Here is a 12,748-nt window from a genome sequence, read left to right on the forward strand (position 1 = left end):
GGTTGCTAGGGCCGTTGGTAGGGTACTCAGGGTGGTTGCTGGGTAATCGGGGTGTTGCTAGGGTGTTTCTATGTGGTTGCTAGGTACCCGGGGTGGTTGCTAGGGCAGTTGCTAGGGTCCCCATGATGGTTGCTAGGGCCGTTTGCTAAGGTACCCAGGGTGGTTGCTAGGTAATTGGGGCGGTTGCTAGGGTGTGCTATGTGGTTGCTAGGGTACCCGGGGTGGTTGCTAGGGCGGTTGCTAGGGTCCCATGATGGTTGCTAGGGCCATTGCTAAGGTACCCAGGGTGGTTGCTAGGGTAATTGGGGGCGGTTGCTAGGGTGTTGCTATGTGGTTGCTAGGGTACCCGGGGTGGTGCTAGGGCGGTTGCTAGGGTCCCTATGATGTTGCTAGGGCCGTTGCTAGGGTACCCAGGGTGGTTGCTAGGGTAATCGGGGCGGTTGCTAGGGGTTGCTATGCGGTTGCTAGGGTACCCGGGGTGGTTGCTAGGCAGTTGCTATGGTAACCAGGGTGGTTGTTATGATGTTACTTGGTGGTGGGTAGTTGTCACAGATGGTCACTATGTAGTTATTATAGAGTTCTTAGCCCATTTGAGCCACTTAGCTAATCACTATTAGCATGTAGCTAATCACTGCTAGCATGACTAGCATGTTGGAAGTCCAGTGTGCTAGCATGAGTCAAAAAATCCAACCGCCATGTCTATGCGATGTTCTGATGCAGAGATATAGGTCGTGCAAAACGGTTGCTAGGGTACTCCGTTTGGTTGCTATGGAGTGGCTTGGCAGCTGCCAATCGTGATACTCCAAAGGCTGTTCGCCAATATAAACCAACCCCATGCCTCTACGATGTTCTGATGCAGAGATATAGATCTTGCAAAACGGTTGCTAGGGTACTGTGTTTGGTTGCTAGGGAGTGGCCTGGCAACTGCCAATGATTGATACTCCGAAGTCTGCTTGCTAGTATGAATTACATAAACCAACCCCCATGCCTTTATGATATTCAGATTTGAAGATATCTCTCTATGCTTTTGGTCGCTAGGGAGGTCCAAATGGTTGCTAGGGCGTGGCTATGAAGTGCTGAAGGTGATTCGTGATTGGCCATTTGCCGCCCCGAGTCAAACGAGCCCACCCTCATGTTTCTATGACACTTCTATCCAAAGTTATTCATTTTAACTTTTTCAATGGAAGTCTATGGAGCTTGTTGCTATGGTGTTCTATATGGTTGCTAGGGCGTGGCTTGATAGGTTCATAATGATCATGAGAGACTGATTGGTTGCCTGATTTCAAATGAGCCCACCCCCTTGTCTCTATGACTATGTGATCCATAGTTATGTTCAATGCAAAATCCCTATGTAATTTCCCACAGTAGGAAAAACACATTGTTTCATGGGCGATCCCTCCCCATTGGCTTAGTATGGGGCAACTTTGGGGGGCTCTTGCGCCCCAGGGGTACAACTTATACCCCATTGCGGGGTATGATCTTGCACAGCCTCATAGCCTCTCCAAATGTGGTGATTCACATGTTTCTGCAAAATTCTCTCTCGGAGCTACGAGCCGTCAAAGTTGGCCGCAATGTATTGTCTATGGGAATTTTCGCCCGATATTTCGCCCGTTGTACGAACATCGTACACCCGATCGCTTATAAAAGTCATAGCACACCATTCCTGAATAGGCCGCACGATTTGACGCCTCTTTTATGGGTCTGTGACAAAAGCTGCGGGACGAGTTACGCGCCGAAATTTTGTACGGAATCTATAAGAAGAAGAATAAGAACTAGAAGGTACATTTCCTGAAGAAAATGTGAGTGGTGCTTGCAGTGGCAAAACTCGCCCCTCTGTTGCTAGGGTGTTGCAATGAGGTTGCTAGGGTACATGGGGTGGTTGCTAGGGCAGTTGCTAGGGTCCCCATGATGGTTGCTAGGGCCGTTGCTAAGGTACCCAGGGTGGTTGCTAGGGTAATCGGGATGGTTGCTAGGGTGTTGCTATGTGGTTGCTAGGGTACCCGGGGTGGTTGCTAGGGCGGTTGCTAGGGTCCCCATGATGGTGGCTAGGGCGGTTGCTAGGGTACCCAGGGTGGTTGCTAGGGTAATCGGGGCGGATGCTAGGGTGTTGCTATGTGGTTGCTAGGGTACCCGGGGTGGTTGCTAGGGCGGTTGCTAGGGTCCCCATGATGGTTGCTAGGGCCGTTGCTAGGGTACTCAGGGTGGTTGCTAGGGTAATCGAGGCGGTTGCTAGGGTGTTGCTATGTGGTTGCTAGGGTACCCGGGGTGGTTGCTAGGGCGGTTGCTAGGGTCCCCATGATGGTTGCTAGGGCCGTTGCTAGGGTACTCAGGGTGGTTGCTAGGGTAATTGGGGTGGTTGCTAGGGTGTTGCTATGTGGTTGCTAGGGTACCCGGGGTGGTTGCTAGGGCGGTTGCTAGGGTCCCCATGATGGTTGCTAGGGCCGTTGCTAAGGTGCCCAGGGTGGTTGCTAGGGTAATTGGGGCGGTTGCTAGGGTGTTGCTATGTGGTTGCTAGGGTACCCGGGCTGGTTGCTAGGCAGTTGCTATGGTAACCAGGGTGGTTGCTATGATGTTACTAGGTGGTTGGTAGTTGTCACAGATGGTCACTATGTAGTTATTATAGAGTTCTTAGCCCATTTGAGCACTTAGCTAATCACTATTAGCATGTAGCTAATCACTGCTAGCATGACTAGCATGTTGGAAGTCCAGTGTGCTAGCATTAGTCAAAAAATCCAACCGCCATGTCTGTACGATGTTCTGATGCAGAGATATAGGTCGTGCAAAACGGTTGCTAGGGTACTCCATTTGGTTGCTATGGAGTGGCTTGGCAGCTGCCAATGGTGATACTCCAAAGGCTGCTCGCCAATATAAACCAACCCCCATGCCTCTACGATGTTCTGATGTGGAGATATAGATCTTGCAAAATGGTTGCTAGGGTACTGTGTTTGGTTGCTAGGGAGTGGCCTGGCAGCTGCCAATGATGATGCTCCAATGGTTGCTTGCTAATATAAACCAACCCCCATGCTTCTATGTCTTTCAGATGTTAAGATATCTCTGTATACTTTGGGTTGCTAGGTAGCTCTTAATGGTTGCTAGGGCGTGGCTAGGTTGTCTTGAAGGAGATACATGATTGGCCGTTTGCTGCCCGAGTCAAACGAGCCCACCCTCATGTTTCTATGACACTTCTATCAAAAGTTATTCATTTTATATTTTTCAATGGAAGTCTATGGAGCTTGTTGCTATGGTGCTCTATATGGTTGCTAGGGCGTGGCTTGATAGCTTCATAATGATCCCGAGAGTCTGATTGGTTGCCTGATTCAAATGAGCCCACCCCCTTGTCTCTATGACTATGTGATCCATAGTTATGTTCAATGCAAAATCCCTATGTAATTTCCCACAGTAAGAAAAACACATTGTTTCATGGGCGATCCCTCCCCATTGGCTTAGTATGGGGCAACTTTGGGGGGCTCTTGCGCCCCAGGGGTACAACTTATACCCCATTGCGGGGTATGATCGCGCACAGCCTGATAGCCTCTCCAAATGTGGTGATTCGCGTGTTTCTGCGATATTCTCTCTCGGAGCTACGTTCCGTCAAAGTTGGCCGTAATGCATTGTCTATGGGATTTTTCGCCCGTTTTTTCGCCCGGTGTACGAACATCGTACGCCCGATCGCTTATAAAAGTCATAGCACACCATTCCCGAATAGGCCGCACGATTTGACGCCTGTTTCGTTGGTCTGTGACGAAAACTGCGGGACTAGTTACGCGCCGAAATTCTGGCGGAAGAAGAATAATAAGAACTAGAAGGTACATTTCCTGAAGAAAATGTGAGTGGTGCTTGCAGTGGCAAAACTCGCCCCTCTGTTGCTAAGGTGTGGTTGCTAGGGTACCCGGGGTGGTTGCTAGGGTGGTTGCTAGGGTCCCTATGATGGTTGCTAGGGCCGTTGCTAGGGTACCCAGGGTGGTTGCTAGGGTAATCGGGGTGGTTGCTAGGGTGTTGCTATGTGGTTGCTAGGGTACCCGGGGTGGTTGCTAGGGCGGTTGCTAGGGTCCCCATGATGGTTGCTAGGGCCGTTGCTAGGGTACTCAGGGTGGTTGCTAGGGTAATCGGGGTGGTTGCTAGGGTGTTGCTATGTGGTTGCTAGGGTACCCGGGGTGGTTGTTAGGGCGGTTGCTAGGGTCCCCATGATGGTTGCTAGGGCCGTTGCTAGGGTACTCAGGGTGGTTGCTAGGGTAATCGGGGCGGTTGCTAGGGTGTTGCTATGTGGTTGCTAGGGTACCCGGGGCGGTTGCTAGGGCGGTTGCTAGGGTCCCCATGATGGTTGCTAGGGCCGTTGCTAGGGTGCCCAGTGTGGTTGCTAGGGTAATCGGGGTGGTTGCTAAGGTGTTGCTATGTGGTTGCTAGGGTACCCGGGGTGGTTGCTAGGCAGTTGCTATGGTCTCCTGGGTGGTTGCTATGATGTTACTAGGTGGTTGGTAGTTGTCACAGATGGTCACTATGTAGTTATTATAGAGTTCTTAGCCCATTTGAGCACTTAGCTAATCACTATTAGCATGTAGCTAATCACTGCTAGCATGACTAGCATGTTGGAAGTCCAGTGTGCTAGCATGAGTCAAAAAATCCAACCGCCATGTCTGTACGATGTTCTGATGCAGAGATATAGGTCGTGCAAAACGGTTGCTAGGGTACTCCGTTTGGTTGCTATGGAGTGGCTTGGCAGCTGCCAATGGTGATACTCCAAAGGCTGCTCGCCAATATAAACCAACCCCCATGCCTCTACGATGTTCTGATGCGGAGATATAGATCTTGCAAAACGGTTGCTAGGTTACTGTGTTTGGTTGCTAGGGAGTGGCCTGGCAGCTGCCAATGATGATACTCCAATGGTTGCTTGCTAATATAAACCAACCCCCATGCTTCTATGTCTTTCAGATGTTAAGATATCTATCTTTGGATTTAGGTTGCTAGGTAACTCTTAATGGTTGCTAGGGCGTGGCTATGAAGTCTTGAAGGCGATACATGATTGGCCGTTTGCTGCCAGAGTCAAACGAGCCCACCCTCATGTTTCTATGACATTTCTATCCAAAGTTATTCATTTTACCTTTTTCAATGGAAGTCTATGGAGCTTGTTGCTATGGAGCTCTCTATGGTTGATAGGGCGTGGCTTGATAGATTCACAGTGATCCTGAGAGACTGATTGGTTGCCTGATTCAAATGAGCCCACCCCCTTGTCTCTATGACACTGTGATGCAGAGTTATGTTTAATACAATATCCCTATGTAATTTCCCACAGTAGGAAAAACACAGTGTTTCATGGGCGATCCCTTACCATTGTATGTCTATGGGGCAAATTTGGGGGTCTCTAGCCCCCCAGGGGTACAACTTTTACCCCACTTGGGGGTATGTTCTCGCACAGCCTTATAGCCTCTCCAAATGTGGTGATTCACGTGTTTCTGTGAAATTCTCTCTCAGAGCTATGCTCCGTCAAATTTTTTTTTAATGCATTTCCTATGGGACGTTTTTCGGCCGATTTTTCGCCCGGTGTACGAACATCGTACGCCCGATCGCTTATAAAAGTCATAGCACACCTCTCCTCTATAGGCCGCACGATTTGACGCCTGTTTCGTTGGTCTGTGACAAAAATTGCGGGACGAGTTACGCGCCGAAGTTTTGTACGGAAGAAGTAAGAAGAAGAATAATAATAAGTATGTGAGATAATAATAGTGATGCCTTGCCTCCGGCAAGCACCACTAATAATAAGTATGTGAGATAATAATAGTGATGCTTTGCCTACGGCAAGCACCACTAATAATAAGTATGTGAGATAATAATAGTGATGCCTTGCCTCCGGCAAGCACCACTAATAAGATTAAATAGTAGATCAGTAAGTTGGCTTTTTCAAGCCAACTTAATAAAAATCTTAACAATTACAATAGGGTTTCAGCACTGCGTGCTTGAACCCCTAATAATAAAAATCTTAACAATTACAATAGGGTTTCAGCACTGCGTGCTTGAACCCCTAAATATAGTGTATTATTTTTAACAGTGTACACCAACTACGCACACATTTCCTATCATGTATGCCTATGTAAGACGATTGAACAAATTAGAGTAGGTATTGGGCAGGGCTACACGTGCAACCCCGCCTCTATCTGCAGGCTGCCACCGGGTGCTTCTCGTTTTTTTTTTTTTTTTCAACAAAACAAATGTTTTTGTATACATTTTACTTATTGTTTTCATGTTATTTTACTCATTTTGAATGATTGCTTTTAAGCATCTCATTTGATTAATTCTAATTAATTCTAATGTTAAATTTAATTAATTATATTGCTTGTTATCTGTTGCCACAATTTTATTGAGTATATATAGTGTATCACTTTTTAGAGTACCGTACCACTGTAATGTTATGCAAAACATATTTTATATTGGAATGCAAAAGAAGTATATAATAAATATTATTTATTCAAATACATCATGAATACAGAAACATTTTCTTTTTTGTTGAATAAATACATTTAATTGAAATTATTTGTTGTTTAGTGAGGGGAACTAAAATAGCCTTTAGGCCTATTTCTGAATGAAATAATAAAATGGGACTTGTGGTTTTTATTCTACGAGCAGCATATTTTAACTATGCAGCAAACCTTTTAAAATATTTGATAAATTACTGAAAATAAATAAATTACTTTTTAAGCCATTTAACTTATTGTTTTAATTGGTCAAAATTTTTAATGGTTGGTTAACTGGTTAAAATGAACATCCCTAGATCAACTATTCAGTAATTTCTGCTGATTTCAGAAAAATGTTGCCAAGCAAAGATAAAGTTGTCCTGAACTGTGTCCTACCTAGTGTGTCTTGAAAAGAGTCTTCTTTTCAGGAAGTAGATCTGCCAGGATCATAGCTTGAATGACTGATAATGTTCCTGAAGACAAAACACAAAATTTAAGAAATATAACTCACAATTAATTGTCTTGTAGTTTTTAAATTGCAGCTTCCAAACACTTCAAAACCTTTTTTCATACAGACAAAACAAGTAATTCTGAGGAAATATGCATTGTTTCACAACTTTACAGCACTGTAAGGATAACAGAAAATTAAAAAACTGTCAGACATCAGATCTCACGGTCTCTCTGCCAATGCTGTCTGTTTGAGTGTGCTGTCTGTGCTGAGACTTCCATTGTCTGAGAGAAATTGCGCCTCTACAAGAGCAATTCCAGGAACTGAAAGGGAGTAGTCTCCCTTAGTTTCACTTGTAAATCGGTTAAAAATGCAAATAAATAAATACATTTAATTCACACTGACAACCTAAACCAACATATCTGAGTAATACCGGGTCGGGGCTCATTAATAATTGATGTCTGGCCAGAGATAAGTGAGAAAGACGAGAGATATATCACCGCTCTGATCACGAGCGTGTCGAGTCACAAGCTCACAACAAAAAAATGTATTCTTGTTTTATAGCTTTTTAAAATAAAATATTACAGCGATGGCACCCAATCCACCAATTAGAACACGCTAGGAGCTAAATTCAGATGTTTGTGATCTGTAAAGTGTGTAAATGAAAGACTATTTGACAGCGCAAGACTCTTTAAGGGCAGAAGAACATTGATCTCTTGAGCTGAAGGACGCTGATTCTGGCTTTTCGTTGGTAGAACGGACAAATCACGTACAAGATTATTTCAAAATACATAATAGCTTGGCGAATATAAACGAAAACAGCCATGTGAACATAAACTGTTGAGAAATAAATCTGAACTGGATCTACTGGATTTAAATATTAACCCTCTGGAGTCTAAGGGTATTTTTGGGGCCAGGAGAAGTTTTGTCATGCCCTGACATTTGTGCTTTTTTCAGTTTCTTATAAATATCTAAATGGGTAAAGTCTAATATCACTGTAATCAGCACAAACTGGGCTATAATAGTATGTGAGCAGAATGTATGTACATGATTGTGTTTTTGAGGAAAAAAAATGTTATGCATGGTTAGTGAAAAACTACAAATGTTAAATCACTTGAACAAGGCAATAAAACACATACAGATCATTGTTTCCCGGGACTGTTGAGAACTGGAGCTTGTAGCCTAGCATTTTTCTTTCTAAATTATGTGAAAATCATCTTGTTTACTCATTCACAGAAAACAATATATTGATTTAAATTTTCTAAGACACTTTTTGTTGGTAAAAGTCATATGCGAGTAGGCGTCAACTATCATGAATATCATTGTGATTTACACCTGAGAAGACAAAGGCCTGCATAATGAGCTGCATAATGAGCCTCTCATTCAGCTGTGCCACTGTGAGTGAGGATTTACAAGAAAGAATGTGAGAACAAAATAAAAGTATATAATTTTATGTTTGTAGCTTATTTAGAATATATTTAATTATCCAATTGGGAGTGCAGTTAAACAGTTTATTAGGAACAATCAAATCATTCACAATCATTACTCCAGTCACACAATCCTTCAGAAATCATTTTAACAATCTGATTTTCTACAAAAAAAAAAAAAAAAAAATATATATATATATATATATATATATATATAATATATATAATTATTATTATTATTATTATTATTAATGTTGAAAAGGGCTGAGAATATTTTTCAGGTTTTTTTTAGGGGGGATAAATTGAAAGAACAGCATTGTGTTACATTTGTTACAGTTACATTTATTTGTTACATTTATATTATTTACATCAAGCTTCTGAATTGTAAAGTATTGTATATTGTTACTGAAACTTCATAATGTTTCACTTGATTATATATTTAGTCAGGAATTATAGTTTGGAAAAAGTATTTGGAAAAAGTCTAACTAGTAAAATGTTTACACGTTCTGTGAAAACTAGTGCAAGTACACAAATTAATAAAAGAGGCTTACTCATGTTTATGATCTCTGCTGAATAAAGTGCTTCATTCTTTTTTTTCCTGAGGAAATCCAAATCTCAAAACCTGAGGTAATCCTCATCACATCTTCTGGGGTGAATTATATCTTATTCCTCTCATCGCGAAGCAAACAGTAAAATAAAAACACTTAACAGTCTCACTGTGTTGTCTTCTGTTGTGTGGGCGTATTCAAGCCGCGCGCTTCAGTGAAACATTAGAATCTGAATAGGGAGTTCAGCACGGGGGCGTGGCCTCATTAGAAGATAATAAAGGGAGGCATAAAAAACGGACATTGGATATATGGATTACTTTATCTCTGAATATTTGTTTTGTTTTATAAAGCTTTGAATATATATATATATATATATATATATATATATATATATATATATATATATATATATATATATATATATATATATATATATATATATATATATATATATATATATATATATATATATATATATTTCTTTCTTACGAAAACACATCAATTCACTTCAGGAAGTCTTTATTAAAGAGCACCTAATATGGCATTTAAAATGTTCCAAATATTGTTTTAGAAGTCCCCAACAACAGTTTTGCATGCATGCAATGACAAAAAAAGACTAGTTTTCTTATAATATGCATTTATTTTTACCCGTTTTGACAGCGATTCTCAAATGATTCGTTTAGTGATTCACTTTTCAAAACCCCGCCTTCACGTGACGTTAGCGAGTATAGCCCAGAGTTCATATTGTAAAAGCACAATCAGTCTTTGTTTGTGTTAACTTGATGCATAAACATAACGTTTTTACCAAAAAAAAAGAAACCGCAGTAACGTTACGTTACTACGAGGTATGACTCTATTCTTAAAGAAAACTCTGAAAACAATGACAAACAATTCACATATCTCAATACAATTGTCATTGAAGACCTAGAAGCTAAACAGTGCTTACACAACAAACCAAACAATTATTAAGCATGCTACATAAAACATAAAAGCAACAATTATTAATAACACTTACAGGTTGTGATACGGAGGAGGAAGCTGATGCAAATACACTTGGAACTGAACCTTCCTTCAATATTAGCCGGCTCGCGAATGCAAGTTTGATTGCATTTAAGTTGGTAAAGCAATCGTCTTCAAAATGGCGTGAACAAAGCACAAGGCTCGGACTATACTTCTGTGGTACAGTTGTATATATGAATTGTAGCCACTTAGTCTTCAAATGCTCATCCTTGGGCAGATGAAAAAAGTTTGTTTTTGAATCGCACTTCAGAACACAGCGTCTCGTCGCCATGATGTTTTCTAGTTATCACTGGCGTCTTGGAGCGCAATAAGTGGGCGTATCGTATTCAAATAACTTGACAAGTTGACGTCATCTAGTCAGAGAAAAAGCTTCGGTCTTCTAACGATTCCTAAAAATGACTCAGAGTCGACTGTCAGAGCTTGTTGTCAGAGCTTCTCTCTGACAACATCTCCAGGACACTTCGCTCCATGTGACTAGTAAGTCAATTCTCAAATAACCATTATGATGAGTTTTGTTCCACCCGCTTAAATGATAAAAGTACTTGTGCTGTAAAACCTATTAAGACTGTGTCTGTTCCCAGAATAGTGAGGTCAAAATATAAATATAAATATAATGTAGGATCTAGAAAAAATCTTATCGTAATTAAACCAGAAAAATGTAAAGTAAATGAACAAAAACAATTTTTAAAGTTTGGGCTCATAAATATTAGATCACTCACACCAAAAGCAGTTATTGTAAATGAAATGATCACAGATAATAGTTTTGATTTACTCTGCTTGACTGAAACCTGGCTAAAACCAAATGATTATTTTGGTCTAAATGAGTCTACTCCACCAAACTACTGTTATAAGCATGAGCCCCGTCAGACTGGTCGTGGCGGGGGTGTTGCAACAATATATAGTGATATTCTCAATGTTACCCAGAAAACAGGATACAGGTTTAACTCTTTTGAAATACTTCTGCTAAATGTTACTCTGTCAGACATGCAAAAGAAATCTAATGTATCTCTTGCTCTGGCTACTGTGTATAGACCACCAGGGCCGTATACAGAATTCCTAAAAGAATTTGCAGATTTCCTCTCAGACCTTCTAGTTACAGTTGATAAGGCGCTAATCATGGGAGATTTTAATATTCACGTTGATAATACAAATGATACATTAGGACTTGCGTTTACTGACCTAATAAACTCCTTTGGAGTCAAGCAAAATGTCACCGGGCCCACTCATCGTTTTAATCATACACTAGATTTAATTATATCGCATGGAATCGATCTTACTGCTATAGATATTGTACCTCAAAGTGATGATATTACAGACCATTTCCTCGTATCGTGCATGCTGCGTATAACTGATATTAACTATATGTCGCAGCGATACCGTCTGGGCAGAACTATTGTTCCAGCCACCAAAGACAGATTCGCAAATAACCTGCCTGATCTATCTCAACTGCTATTTGTACCCAAAAATACACATGAATTAGACAAAATTACTGACAACATGGGCACTATTTTCTCTAATACATTAGAAGCTGTTGCCCCAATCAAATTGAAAAAAGTTAGAGAAAAACGTACTGTACCATGGTATAACAGTAATACTCACTCTCTCAAGAAAGTAACTCGTAGTCTTGAACGCAAATGGAGAAAAACTAACTTAGAAGTTTTTAGAATTGCATGGAAAAACAGTATGTCCAGCTATAGACAGGCTCTAAAAACTGCTAGGGCAGAGCATATACACAAACTCATTGAAAATAACCAAAACAATCCAAGGTTTTTTTTTAACACAGTGGCTAAGTTAACAAATTACCAGATGCCACCTGATTCAAATATTCCACCAACGTTAAATAGTAATGACTTTATGAATTTCTTCACTGATAAAATAGATAACATTAGAAATACAATAGCGAATGTAGATTCTACAGCATCTAACACTTCAGTTTCATCCATCGCACCCAAACATAAACTGCAGTGCTTTACAACCATAGGACAGGAAGAGCTAAATAAACTTATCACTGTATCTAAACCAACAACATGTTTATTAGATCCTGTACCCACTAAATTACTGAAAGAGCTGTTACCTGTAGCCGAAAAACTGCTTCTCAATATCATTAACTCGTCGTTATCTTTAGGACACGTCCCAAAACCATTCAAGCTGGCGGTTATCAAGCCTCTTATTAAGAAACCAAAACTAGATCCTAGTGTACTGGCAAATTATAGGCCTATTTCAAATCTTCCATTGATGTCTAAAATTTTAGAAAAAGTTGTGTCTGCTCAATTGAGCACCTTCCTGCATAAAAATGATCTGTATGAAGAATTTCAGTCAGGTTTTAGGCCCCACCATAGCACAGAAACTGCACTTGTTAAAATTACAAATGACCTGCTCCTTGCGTCAGACCAAGGCTGCATCTCATTTCTAGTCTTACTTGATCTTAGTGCTGCGTTCGACACCATAGATCATGACATACTCATAGATCGATTACAAAACTATACAGGTATTCAAGGGCAGGCTCTAAGATGGTTTAGATCCTACCTGTCCGATCGCTACCATTTTGTTTACTTAAATGGGGAGTCATCTCATTTATCATCAGTAAAATATGGAGTGCCACAAGGATCCGTCCTAGGTCCCCTTCTATTTTCAATATACATGTTGCCCCTTGGTAATATTATTAGAAAATACGGAATTAGCTTCCACTGTTATGCTGATGATACTCAGCTATATATATCAACGAGACCAGATGAAACTTCCCAATTATCTAAGCTAACAGATTGTGTTAAAAATGTAAAAGATTGGATGACAAAGAATTTTCTCCAATTAAATTCGGATAAGACGGAGATATTAATTATTGGACCAAAAAACACTACA

The sequence above is a fragment of the Carassius auratus genome, unplaced genomic scaffold, assembly GCF_003368295.1.
Source record: "Carassius auratus strain Wakin unplaced genomic scaffold, ASM336829v1 scaf_tig00053664, whole genome shotgun sequence".
Classification (NCBI taxonomy): Eukaryota; Metazoa; Chordata; class Actinopteri; order Cypriniformes; family Cyprinidae; genus Carassius; species Carassius auratus.